Source organism: Mus caroli, chromosome 4 (genome assembly GCF_900094665.2).
Source record: "Mus caroli chromosome 4, CAROLI_EIJ_v1.1, whole genome shotgun sequence".
NCBI lineage: Eukaryota > Metazoa > Chordata > Mammalia > Rodentia > Muridae > Mus > Mus caroli.
The window spans coordinates 125740071-125752258 of record NC_034573.1 but is presented as its reverse complement, the minus strand read 5'-3'; positions in this window follow the sequence as shown (position 1 = coordinate 125752258).

Genomic DNA, 12188 nt, shown 5'->3' with positions numbered 1-12188 from the left:
CCCTGGCTGTCCTGGAACTCACTTTGTAGACCAGGCTGGCCTTGAACTCAGAAATCTGCCTGCCTCTGCCTCCCGAGTGCTGGGATTAAAGGTGTGCATCACCACGCCCGGCTCAGTTCTCTTCTTTCATCATGTGGGATCCAGGACTGAACTCAGGTCCTCAAGCTTTGAGGCCAGGGCCTTTACCCACTGGGCCACCTTGCTGGCTCAAGCTACTACCTACATATCTGTTTTCAGACCTTGTGGCTGCCCTTGATTATACCCCATAAGGTGCCTAGAACATCAGAGAGAGAGAAGGGGGTGAGATGCTACCCGGGGTGCTCAGGACCCATAGACACTGCCACTGCAGGGGCAATGGCACAGGGGTGCTCAGGACCCACAGACACTGCCACTCCAGGGGCAAGGACACAGGGGTGCTCAGGACCCACAGACACTGCAACTGCAGGGGCAAGGACACAGGGGTGCTCAGGACCCACAGATACTGCCATTCCAGGGGCAATGGCACAGGGGTGCAGGGGCAAGGACACAGGTGTACCCTTTGTAAGTAGTGGGCATTTAGAACAGAAAGAAGGGTAGAGCTGGGTGTCCAGTGCCCCACATTCTAATGACATCCACCACAGCTCATTTGTGACCCAGTCTCTTGCCCCTTTCTGGACTCAGTTTCCCCATTACAAATAGGATGCAGTAGCACACTCACAAATGAAATTGTTTGGGGCGGGGGGAAGGTATTAGAGACTGAATTTAGAGACAGAAGCCCAGGAGACCCAGAAGGGTTTCTAAAGGCATTCCCAGGTCACCCCCTCCCCCTTTCTCTGGGGTGATGGTCAGAGATGGGAGCTCCTGGGATAGAGCAGAGGGCTTACAGCAAGTGCTCAGATCTCAGCTGCTCCTCGAAGTTCTAGTCCAGGCCCTGATCTAACTTGAGTTTTTGCCTGTACAATGGGTCTGAAGATAAAATATCCCCTCATTCCCACTCTCCAGATGAGAAGACTGAGTTGCCACAAGGCCTGGGACTTATGGACGTCAGGACTCATCCTGCTCCCTCTGCCTCACCATGGGAATCCTGGCTGGCTCCTCCCCAGGCCTGGCATGCTGTCTGCTGCTTCTCACCCAGTGACAGCTCCCCTTGGGAGGCTGGCCCCCCAGCCAGCCTTGGTGACCCCACTTACGACACCTGACCCTGAGCTGTTTTCCAGCCCGTGTTTTTCTTTTTTCCTTTGCTCTGTTTTTTGTTTGTTTGTTTTTTCGAAACAGGGTTTCCCTGTGTAGCCCTGGCTGTCCTGGAACTCACTTTGTGGACCAGGCTAGCCTCGAACTCAGAAATCCGCCTGCCTCTGCCTCCCGAGTGCTGAGATTAAAGGTGTGCGCCACCACGCCGGCTTCCTTTGTTCTGTTTTGAGACAGGGTCTGGCTGTATGGTTCCAGGTTGGTCTCACACGTGTGCAATCTCTAGGGTTACAAGCATGTACATTTGGAGCAAGAGTTTAATCCTTCTACCTGACAGGTGTCCCCAACTCCCTCTCAGTTCCTTTCTTTGGGGTGAGCTGGGCTGGCATCCACTCTGAAGCCCCACCCTCTGATCGGAACAGACAAGCCAATCACAAAACCGTATCATTTTCCTTCCGGTGGGTCTGGACATGCGATACAAGTTAGGCCAATCAGAATCCCCTGCCCTGGGATTTTTCCGGCTAAAGCATGTGTTGAAGGCGGAGTCTCCTGAAATGTGAGCGAATGGATTGTTGATTAGTCGTCCCTTCCTGGGATTAGAGAGGAAAGGGGTCTGGTGGAAAAGCCAGGGTCGGAGAGATGGCCCAGTGAGTCAAGGCATTTGCGGCCAAACCCGCTCACGTGAGTTCAAACGCCAGATTTACATGGTCGAAGGAGAGACACCCCTCCTTCAAATTACGCTCTGATCTCCACATGTGCCATAGCATGTGCAATGTAGTTACTGGGCTCCTGTAAGGAGCGTGGGTGAGCCCCAAACAGCCACGCAGCGAGAACTCCCACCCAGGCATCGGGAGACAACCTCTCCTAGCTGCACAGATGGAGTTCCCTGCCCCCTTCAGGTAGCCTCTCCAGAGACCACGCACGGCTTGGGTGGACTTCACTGCAGCTGGAAGGTGGGTAGAGAGGGAGGGTCTAGTGACCAGCAGACCCAGTCTTATTGGTGAGCCGGGTCACATGGAATCATAAAATCACAGCTGCTCAGATTAAGATGGTAATGACTGCCGGGCGTGGTGGTGCACGCCTTTAATCCCAGCACTTGGGAGGCAGAGGCAGGTGGATTTCTGAGTTCGAGGCCAGCCAGCCTGGTCTTCAAAGTGAGTTCCAGGACAGCCAGGGCTTTGCAGAGAAATACTATATCTCGAGAAAAAAAAAAAAAAGATGGTAATGACTGTCGGTACATTATGGAGGCGAAGGCAGAGGCAGGTCGGTATCTGAGTTTAAGGCCAGTCTGGTCTACATAGAGTTTTGGGACTAGCCAGAGCTACATAGTAGGACTGTTTCAAAAGGAAATAGAGAAGAAAATGGCGATGATGACTTTGCTGAAAGGACAGAGTTCCACAGAAGGAGATAAACCAAGGACATCATTAGAAACCCCTGTATCCAGCCATGCCTTAAGTTTGACTCACACTTGAAACTCAAGGATAAAGGAGCCACTTAACTTTTAACTTCTTCCCCTTTATTTTTTTAAACTAGTTCGAAGCGGGTTTCTGGCAAAACCAAGATTATTGGTTAATAGAGCTATACGCTCTCCTCTGTGCAGCTGACATGGGCAGTGCGCAGTTACTGTAGCGGTAGTAATGGACCTCTGGGGGTCTCAAAGGCCATCTCTCCCTGTTCCGTTCCTAGTTAAACCAGTCAGTGCTGTCCCCGCCCCTCTCCTGCTGTCCCCGCCCCTCTTCTGCTGTCCCCGCCCTTCTCCCATACTTTGACCTGTTCACTGCTCTGTTCCAGAAGGTTCTTTGCTGGTGCATTCGTCTCTCCTCACTCCCCCTGTATCACCTCCTTCCATTCCATGCCAACCTTCTCTTTATCTGTGGCTGTTGCTGCAGGAGCCCTACGGCCTGGAATTTTGCGCATGCTCGGCCAGCATTCTGAGCCACATCCTCAGCCTCCCAGCGTGGCTCGTAATAAACCCTTGACCCTGTAGGCCTCTGGATTCCACCCAAAAGGAATAATTACAGTTCTCTACAGTGTATATATAAGTGTGGGGTGTGTTTTCTTGTTGCTCTTTAGATCTCTTTGCCCAGTCAGGGACGGAGTCAGTAACCAATTTTACAGATAAAAATCTTCGTCTCTGAACTTGGTTCTGACCTAAGCGCCCTACTTTCCAGATGAGATGAAGACAAAAGAAACCCGGTGTCCTTGAGTCGGAGGGAATGGCAGTCAGGGGCAGACTAGGGATGAAGGTACTATAGCCATAACCAAGAGGCGGCTGCTGTATGGCTTTTGGTATGCCGGGCACCCACCTAGGTTATCTCAGAGTGACCTTGAACTGAGTACTGAGTGGCCAGAATGACCTTGAACTGTCTGTCCTGCCCCTGTCTCCCAAGTACTGTGGTTACAGGTGTGTGCCACCACACCCAACTCTCTGTCTTCTTCCTCTTTTTATAAGATTTACTAATTTTGTGTGTATGAATGTTGATTGTTTTGCCTGCATGGACGTTTGTGTACCACGCTGTGTGCCTGGTCCCCAAAAAAGGCAGCATCAAATCGCTTGGAACTGGAGTTACAGATGGTTGTGAGCTGCCATGTGGGTGCTGGGAATCAAAACCAGGCCTTCTGCAGGAGCTGGCAGTGCTTAGCCAACAGAGCCATCTCTCCAGCCCTCCTCCTGTAACCCTCCCCTTTAAAGACAAGTTCACCCTGTCTAGTTGGCCTTGAAGGCGCTCAGCTCGTCCTGTTTCTACCTTTCAAATACTCAAATTATAGGTGTGCACCACCATCCCTGGCTAATGAGCTACTTGGGATGAACCCAGGACTCCCTGAATACTAAACAAATCCTCTATAAACTGAGATAAATCCAACAGACCCTAGGTTTGGTTTTGCTTCTCTTTGTTATTGAAATAGTGTTTCTAATCCCAGTACTCCGGAAGTGGAGGCCTTTAGTCCTCAGTAGTTCAAGGCCAGCCTGATTTACTGAGAAAGTTTAATGAAAGCCAGGGCTACACAGAGAACCCTGTCCCCCCACCCCCCAAAAATGGGGGATGTGACTCAACATGTAGCCCAGGCTAGCCTCAAAATCACCACCTTCCTCTACTGCTTCAGCCTCGTATCTAATGATGAGATTACAACTGTGAAGTATCAGACCCAGTGGGCCATCTGTTCTGAAGATGGGTTGCTTACTCTAATTTGGAGAAACTGAGGCGCGGGATAGTTTATAGAGTCTTGCATCTTCCTCCTGATGCCTGGGTTCCTGGGACATCATCACCAGCCGAACACAGGGAAATGTCTTGTTCTAGAGGCCGCCATTGCAGCGCCAGAAGCCAGGCGCACAGGTTGAGAGGGTGGCACCTTGCGATCCTCGGGTCCCGCTCGAGACGGGGTGGGGGTGGGGCTGTCTGCGAGTGGGCGGCCCCTCCCTAAAGAGCAGTGAAAGCGGAGCGTCCCGCAGCGAGCGCAGCAGGTGCACCGTTCTCCGCGGGTGTGCTGGCGTGGGCGTGGGCGAAGGACCCAGGCGGTCCCCACGCCCATCCTCCCTTCTGCCTGCCCTCCCTCCAGTGGCTGGTGGCAGGTGAGTGGGTGTCGAGGAACCGCCAGGCAGCGGAGAAAACAGGACGCCGCAGAAATCTGATTACTCACCTGCAGCTGCGCAGCCCCAGGGCTAATAAAAGCAGAACATCCTGTTGTTTCTTATTACCGCCCTGTGCCTCCCCCAGCTTGGTCCGCTCCCAGCTGCAGCCCCGGCTCTAACTGATCGCCCAAAAACGGTAGCCCCGGGGTCCATGCCCCTCAAAGCCTGACCCTACTGCCTGCACAGCACACGGTGGGATTAGGGTAGGCTCCGAGGGTGGTCTTCCTCACCTGTCTGATAATCACCTGGATGCTAGTTAACAATGCAGGTCCTTCTACACCTGCTGGGTTAGGAATTCCTGCCCTTTAGGCCCCGGGAGTCTAAACCCATGTGAAACGGGACTGACTTGTATGAGAGATGTTAAGAGAGTCACCAAATTCAGGTGTTATGGGTGTGTTTCTCCTGGCTGCTACCTAGAAGTTAGGGGTGGAAGGGACCCCCACCCCAGAGCATCAGTTTACTAATTTACATTGTAGTGGATGCAAAACCACCCAGCACCCAGAATGGTTGGTAGTGGTCACTTAGGAGGAGCTGTGGTGGTTTTACATCGATTGCCAGCTTTGGGGCATCTCGAGTCACCTAGGAGACAAGCCTGTGGACTTGCCTTTACTGGGGGTTCCTAGCTGGTGTTAATGGAGGTGAGAGATGCACCCTGGATGTGGGCGGTACCATTCCATGAGCTGCGGTCCTATCTGAATTTTACTCGGGTTGAGTGAGCAGGGGGCTCACCCTTCTGCATCCTGACTTCACATGCAATGTGACCAGCCACCTTACACACCTACTGCTGTGACTTCCTCATCTTCCAACGACGGCATAAATGCTCCCTAGAGTTACTCTGTCAGGGAAGTTTTTACAGCAAGGAGAAATGTAGTTTACACAGGGATGAGCGGGGACCAGGCACTGAGAGTGTGCTGCTGTGGCCAGAGATGCAGGGACCATTCTGTGCACGCTGAGGAAGGCCCTTCACTCTCCGCTGCATCAAGAAAATGGTTCTGTCTGGCCACTAGTAGCCCATCCAGCAGCCTCGTGTAGCCTATGACATGTAGGACAGGCCACACCTTTCTCCAAATTCTCAGCCTCCGCAGCTCCAGGGATGCTCCCATCCCAGCATCCTCCATGGCTGGTCCCCAGGGATTACGGAGCTCCTCCTCTTCCTCCTCCTGCTCTCACTGTGGTCCGGGCTTGGGCTACTGTGCATGCTCACACCCTCTTAGATGAGGCTATCCCCAGTCCTCAAGCTGAGTTCTGCCTGAGACTATTTGGAACAGGGTACCCCTGGGTCCCAGTTCAGTTGACAGGCAGTGGACGCATGAGAACGCCATACCTGGTGGCTGTGCCCGAGAGTGCTGTCCCTGACCTGCCGCTGTGTTCTCCAGAGCAGCTTTCCAATCTGCCTGCTCCTGTCTCCCCTGCCTGTTGGCACCAGGCAGCCAGAATTCCATTTGTTTGTTTGCTTCGCGATAGGCTCTTGCCATGTAGTCCTTTCTGGCCTAGAACTTGATATGTAGACTCTCCCCACTTGGATCATTATTTAGTTGAGTTTTGGCTCATGTAGCCCAGGCTGCCCTCACAAACTCACTATGTAGATAAGGATGACCTTTAACTCCTGATTCTCCTGCCTTTCCATGCCCGGTTTATGCAGTGCTTGGACCAAACCTAGGGCTTAGGCCAGTGAGATGGCTCAACAGGTAAGGAAGGCTCTTGTCCCCTAGCTTGACACAATGCATTCAATACCCAGGACCCAACCCCTGCAACTTGTTCTCTGACCTCCACACACAAGCACACAAGTCACGGCATATGAACACACACACAAGCCATGGCACAAGAACATACAACACACACAAACACACTAAAAATGGAGGGAAAAAAGCCATCGGAAAACCCCAAATTTCCAGCCCTTTGCCCAGGTTACCTTAACAGGCTTCTTAGGTGGCCCTGTGGCTCCTGTCACCCCCTCACTCTTGTCCCAGGGATCTTTCTGAGACTGTTTCTTCCCTTGCCTGGGTACAAACCTCAAGCCATCAGCATGGGATCCATATGCCACAGGGCAGTCCCTTCCAATCTACCTCACAGCAGAACTGGGTGGCACACAGCCAGCTCTCTCCGGGCATCCCTGAAGCATTAGTCTTGATAGGAACAGAGGAAATGGGGGTTTAGATGAATAGCCCAAAGTCTGGTAAGTAGCAGAGATGGGACTCGAACCCAGTTCTTTCTAGCTCAATTGGTGCTCTTAACTGGGCGGCTGTTGGGTCTCCTTCCACCTGGGTCAGGTTCCCTTTTGGTTTGTATCTTCTCTGGTGTTTGAGAAGACGATTGGCTTGTGGTAGATGTTTGATAAGTAAATGAGTGGATAGACATTTCTGTCTGCACTCCCAGTTATTCCACAGCTGGTGGATGTGGTGCACACCTTCAATCCCAGCACTCGGGAGACAGAGGCAGGTGGATTTCTGAGTTCGAGGACAGCCAGGGCTACACAGAGAAACTCTGTCTCGAAAAACCAAAAAACCCTGTCATGAAAACAAAACAGAAGAAAAAGAAAAAAAAAAAAAAAAGCAAGCCTGCAGATGTGGGCCATTGTGTGTGTGTGTGTGTGTGTGTGTGTGTATACACACAGGGTCTTACTAGCTAGTTCCCAGGTTAGCCCTGACCTTACTATGCATCTCTCATTGCCTTGAATTTATGTTTCAGCCTGAACTTTAGGCAGGAGCTGCCATACTTGGCCAGACTGACTGGTCTGTCTGTCTTTCTTGCTATCTGTCTTTTAAGGTAGGATCCCCCTCTGTAGCACAAGCTATCTTCTGACTCACAGTAACCCCCCTTCTAACTTCCCGAGTGCTGTGCATGCATGCAGCCATAGCTACCACTTCCAACACATCTTTCCCATCCTTACCCTCTTCGGTTGACACTTTGTTTACTTTTCAACTGGGTTTCTTTTTTTGTGAATTGTTCATTGAAACATTCTGCCTAGTTCTGTGTGCCTGTGTATGGGGGTATGTGAGAATTTTGGATTTGAGATTTGTTGTTGTTGTAGCTTTGTTTCTTCTTGATTTTTGCTGTTACTTTGTTTCATTTTTGCATTTACAAAAAGATTTATTTTTTTTAATTTTTAATTTGTTTTTGTTTGTTTTGTTTTTCGAGACAGGGTTTTTCCATGTCTACAGCCTGGTCTGCCCTGGAACTCACTCTGTAGACCAGGCTGGCCTCGAACTCAGAAATCCACCTGCCTCTGCCTCCCAAGTGCTGGGATTAAAGGTGTGCGCCACCACGTCCGGCACCTGTAAACAATTTTAGCAGCCCATGCTAAATACAGAACAGCCTGTTAGTATGGACAGGGTGACATGGAAGGGGGCAGATGTTGCCCTTTGTGTCATNGAACTCACTCTGTAGACCAGGCTGGCCTCGAACTCAGAAATCCACCTGCCTCTGCCTCCCAAGTGCTGGGATTAAAGGTGTGCGCCACCACGCCCGGCCCTTGTTTTATTTTTTAACAATGTATGCTTGCCTGTGGGAGTGGGTAGGTACATGTGTGCACAGGTACATAGGGCCAGAAGAAGATGTCAGGTCCAGACAGTAGTGAGCCACCCAGTATGCACCCAGGGCAACCGAACTCGGGTCCTCTGCAAGTGCAGCACACCACACGCTTTCGCCACTGAGCCACCCACTCCAGCCTCTGGTCTTTGCTTTTTGAGACAGGTTTCACCGTGTAGCCCAGGTTGGGCTGGAAGGCTTCATCTTCTTGCCTCCCTTCCTGAGTGCTGGAATTTTAGGTGCGCCCGGCACTCAGGTGTTTTGGGTTTGGTTGGAGTTAGGTTCTGAAGCCCCAGTTCCAAATCCAGCATGCAGTCATCTATCCCTCTGTGTCTGGGGAACACCTTCTCAGTCCATCTTCCAGAGGGACAGAGTGACCACTGGGAGAGGAGACACAGCCCTTTTCCCTAGATCTTGGTCTGTTCCCCAACCTCACTGGCTGTGTCCGCAGGCCAATCTTCTCTCATCTATACCTCAACTTCCTTATCTATAGAGCCAGTGAGGCAGAAGTCCCTCACAGCTGCTGTCTGAGGACTGAGGGAGTGACATATGGGAGACTTCCCAGGAGTCACCATGCAGTAGGCGCTGGATAACTAACATCCATTGAGCATCATGCTAGCAGCCGAGGACAGACAAGCCCCTGGGCACCCAGGGCTTTCCGTCCCACAGAAGGACACAAACACAAAACAAACAGATAAGAGCCTGTGGCTTATGATGAAGGCCAAGCAGAATGAGGGTCATGAGACAGATGACCAGGGACTGAGTCACCTGGGTGGTCACACTGGGAAAGGCTCTGGGGAGGTGAAACACTTCAGCTGAGGCACCACCGAGGGTGTGGGGAAGCCTTGTGCAAAGGGCTGAGAAGAAAGCACCCTGGCAGAGACAACAGAGATGGCAGAGATGGAGGCCCTGAGGCAGGAACAGCTTGGCATTCCAAGGAACTTCAGAGAGATCAGCATGGCCAGGGTCATTGGGTGATGGGGGAAGGAGGGAGGGAGACCTGGAAAGAGTCGGGGTGCAGTGGGTGGCTTGAGACACCAGGCTGTCATGATCTTATTTCTGTCCAGCTGCGTGTGAAGGTCAACTCTCTACGAATTCATCTCAGTGCTTCGAGAAGCCACCAGTATTTTTAGCTGGTGCCCACTCTCTGCAAAGCCAAACTTCCCTTTATTGGTATTAAATTTACTGCTTTTGGGTTGCAAGGGGAGCCCCCTTCTGCTTTGTAGCTGAGGGTTAGCGAGGCAATGAGAGCCTTCCAGTCAAGAGTGTGTAACAGCGGGGCGGGAGGGGGGGGCACAAAGGGATGTGGAAGAAGCAGGTCCCAAGTTCCTTCTTACCCGCTCCAGGGATATCTTCCTACCTGTAAATGGAGAGTAACAGAAGCTGTGGTGGTGCACACCTGTCCTTCTGAAGGCTGAGGCAGGGGAATCACAAGTTTGAGGCCAGATTAAGCTACAAGGACATCTCTCAGATAAAAACAAAGCCGGGCGTGGTGGCGCACGCCTTTAATCCCAGCACTCGGGAGGCAGAGGCAGGCGGATTTCTGAGTTCGAGGCCAGCCTGGTCTACAAAGTGAGTGNGAGTGCCAGGACAGCCAGGGCTACACAGAGAAACCCTGTCTCGAAAAACCAAAAAAAAAAATAAATAAATAAATAAAATAAAAACAAAAAAAAACACAGAGTATGGTGGCTCTTGACCATAATCCTAGCACTTCAAAGGCTGAGGCAGGAGGATTGCCATGAGTTCAAGGTCAGCCCAGAGACCCTGTCTCAAAACATCAAACTAAAATAAATACAAATAAAGTAAGAAAAGTGCCTGACAGCTAATGAGAGGATTCAGGGGTCACAGCTTGGCCTGTGGGGGTGACCGATGGGGGTGGGGTGGGGAAGGTTCCAGGTGTGGAATGAGGTGCTGAAGATGATGCTGGTGGTGGAGGCTCACTGGAGGAGAGCCCAACCCACACCTCTCAGGCCTGTTTAATGACTCTCGGTGTTCTGAGGGTCTGCCCAGTCTCATTCAAGCATTCTCTAGACCCAGCTTTCCTTCCTGGGTCTGGGTTACTCTACTCTCTCTCCCTGTCTTCTTGCCCGATCCTCTCGGCCAAGTGATAAGAGATATAACATCTTAGTCCAGAAANTTAATTAATTAATTAATCCCTGACCTGGAGCCAGAAGATGTTGGTGGTCACTTTGCAGTGTAAGATGTAATACAATGGGCTACCTAAGTGTCATATGTTTGAACGAACATACAGAAAGACACCTGTACTTCAAAGACAGCTACACCTGTACTTCAAAGACAGCTACACTGTCATGGAGTCAGATGCTCCAGGGTGACCCGTCATAATTCCCCAGCCAGTCTAAGTTCCCATACTCCCAGCAGCATCGCCTTAAGTTCCAAGGTTTTGCAGACTCTTGAGGCTCTGGGTAGGTCCTACCTGAAGATGACCAGGGGTCTGCATCTCAGCTCAGACAATGCCTCAGGCATCTCCACTCCCACGTCCAACACAAACCCACAGCAGCTCAGCTTCCTTCTGTGAGATCAGGACTGTCAACTTATACAGCTTCCTCTGGCAGGGAAGGGCCTAGTGCATCTGGTCAATTTCAGGGACTTCCTGAAGCTATTTTGGGATGTTTACCTTCCTGTTTAAAGAGCATCTGTTACCCAACAGGTGGGAAGACCTGCCCACTGTGGGCAGCACCATTCCTTGCTTTGGATGTTGTGTATACAGAGGAGACAATGAGCTGAGCATAACTGTTCATCCATCTCTTTCTAGTGGATCGGAGGTAATGAGCTGGCGGTGACAACCTCCCTTCTATAACATGCCTCTTGCAAAGGATCTCCTTCATCCCTCTCCAGAAGAGGAGAAGAGGAAACACAAGACAAAGCGCCTGGTGCAGAGCCCTAATTCCTACTTTATGGCTGTGAAATGCCCAGGATGCTATAAAATCACCACTGTATTTAGCCATACACAAATGGTAGTCTTGTATGTTGGCTGCTCCACTGTCCTCTGTCAGCCTACAGGTGGAAAAACAAGGCTGACAGAAGGATGCTCCTGGCCTGGAGAGATGGCTCAGCTGGTAAGAGCACTGACTGCTCTTCCGAAGGTCCTGAGTTCAAATCCCAGCAACCACATGGTGGCTCACAACCATCCATAATGAGATCTGAGGCCCTCTTATGGGGTGTCTGAAGACAGCTACAGTGTACTTACATATAATAAATAAATACTTACATATAATAAATAAATACTTACATATAATAAATAACTAGATTTAAAAAAAAAAGAAGAAGAAGAAGGATGCTCCTTCAGGAGCAAGCAGCACTGAAAGCCCATTTGAAGAAGACTGGGAACCAACAAAAAACAAAAAGCAAGCAAACAAACAACAACAACAAAACTCCACCAGCTGAATCACTTTGGTCCTCTGTTCAAATGCTCCATTCTCAATGGAAACATCTCTCACCCCTTTCCATAGCCTATGAGGTCCTGGGTTAGCTGTGAGGCGGAGCATCTTACCTCCTGATGCTTTCCCTTCCCTGCCTCAGCATCGCCTGTGCCCTCAGCATCGCCTGTGCACTGCTGTGAACACCCAAGTGCTTGGCCTCTGCACTTGGGTAGCCCTAAACCATTTCCACTCTTGCCCATTAATCTACTCATGGGAATCACCTCTCTCTCTCTCTCTCTCCCCTTTTCTCTCTTTCCCTCTCTCTTTCTCTCTCTCCCTCCCTCTCTCCCTTTCTCTCTCCCTCTCTCTCTCCCCTCTCTCTCCCTCTCTCTCTCCCCTCTCTCTCCCTCTCTCTTCCCCCCTCTTTCTCTCTTTCCCTCTCTCTTTCTCTCTCTCTCTCCCTCTCTCCCTTTCTCTCTCCC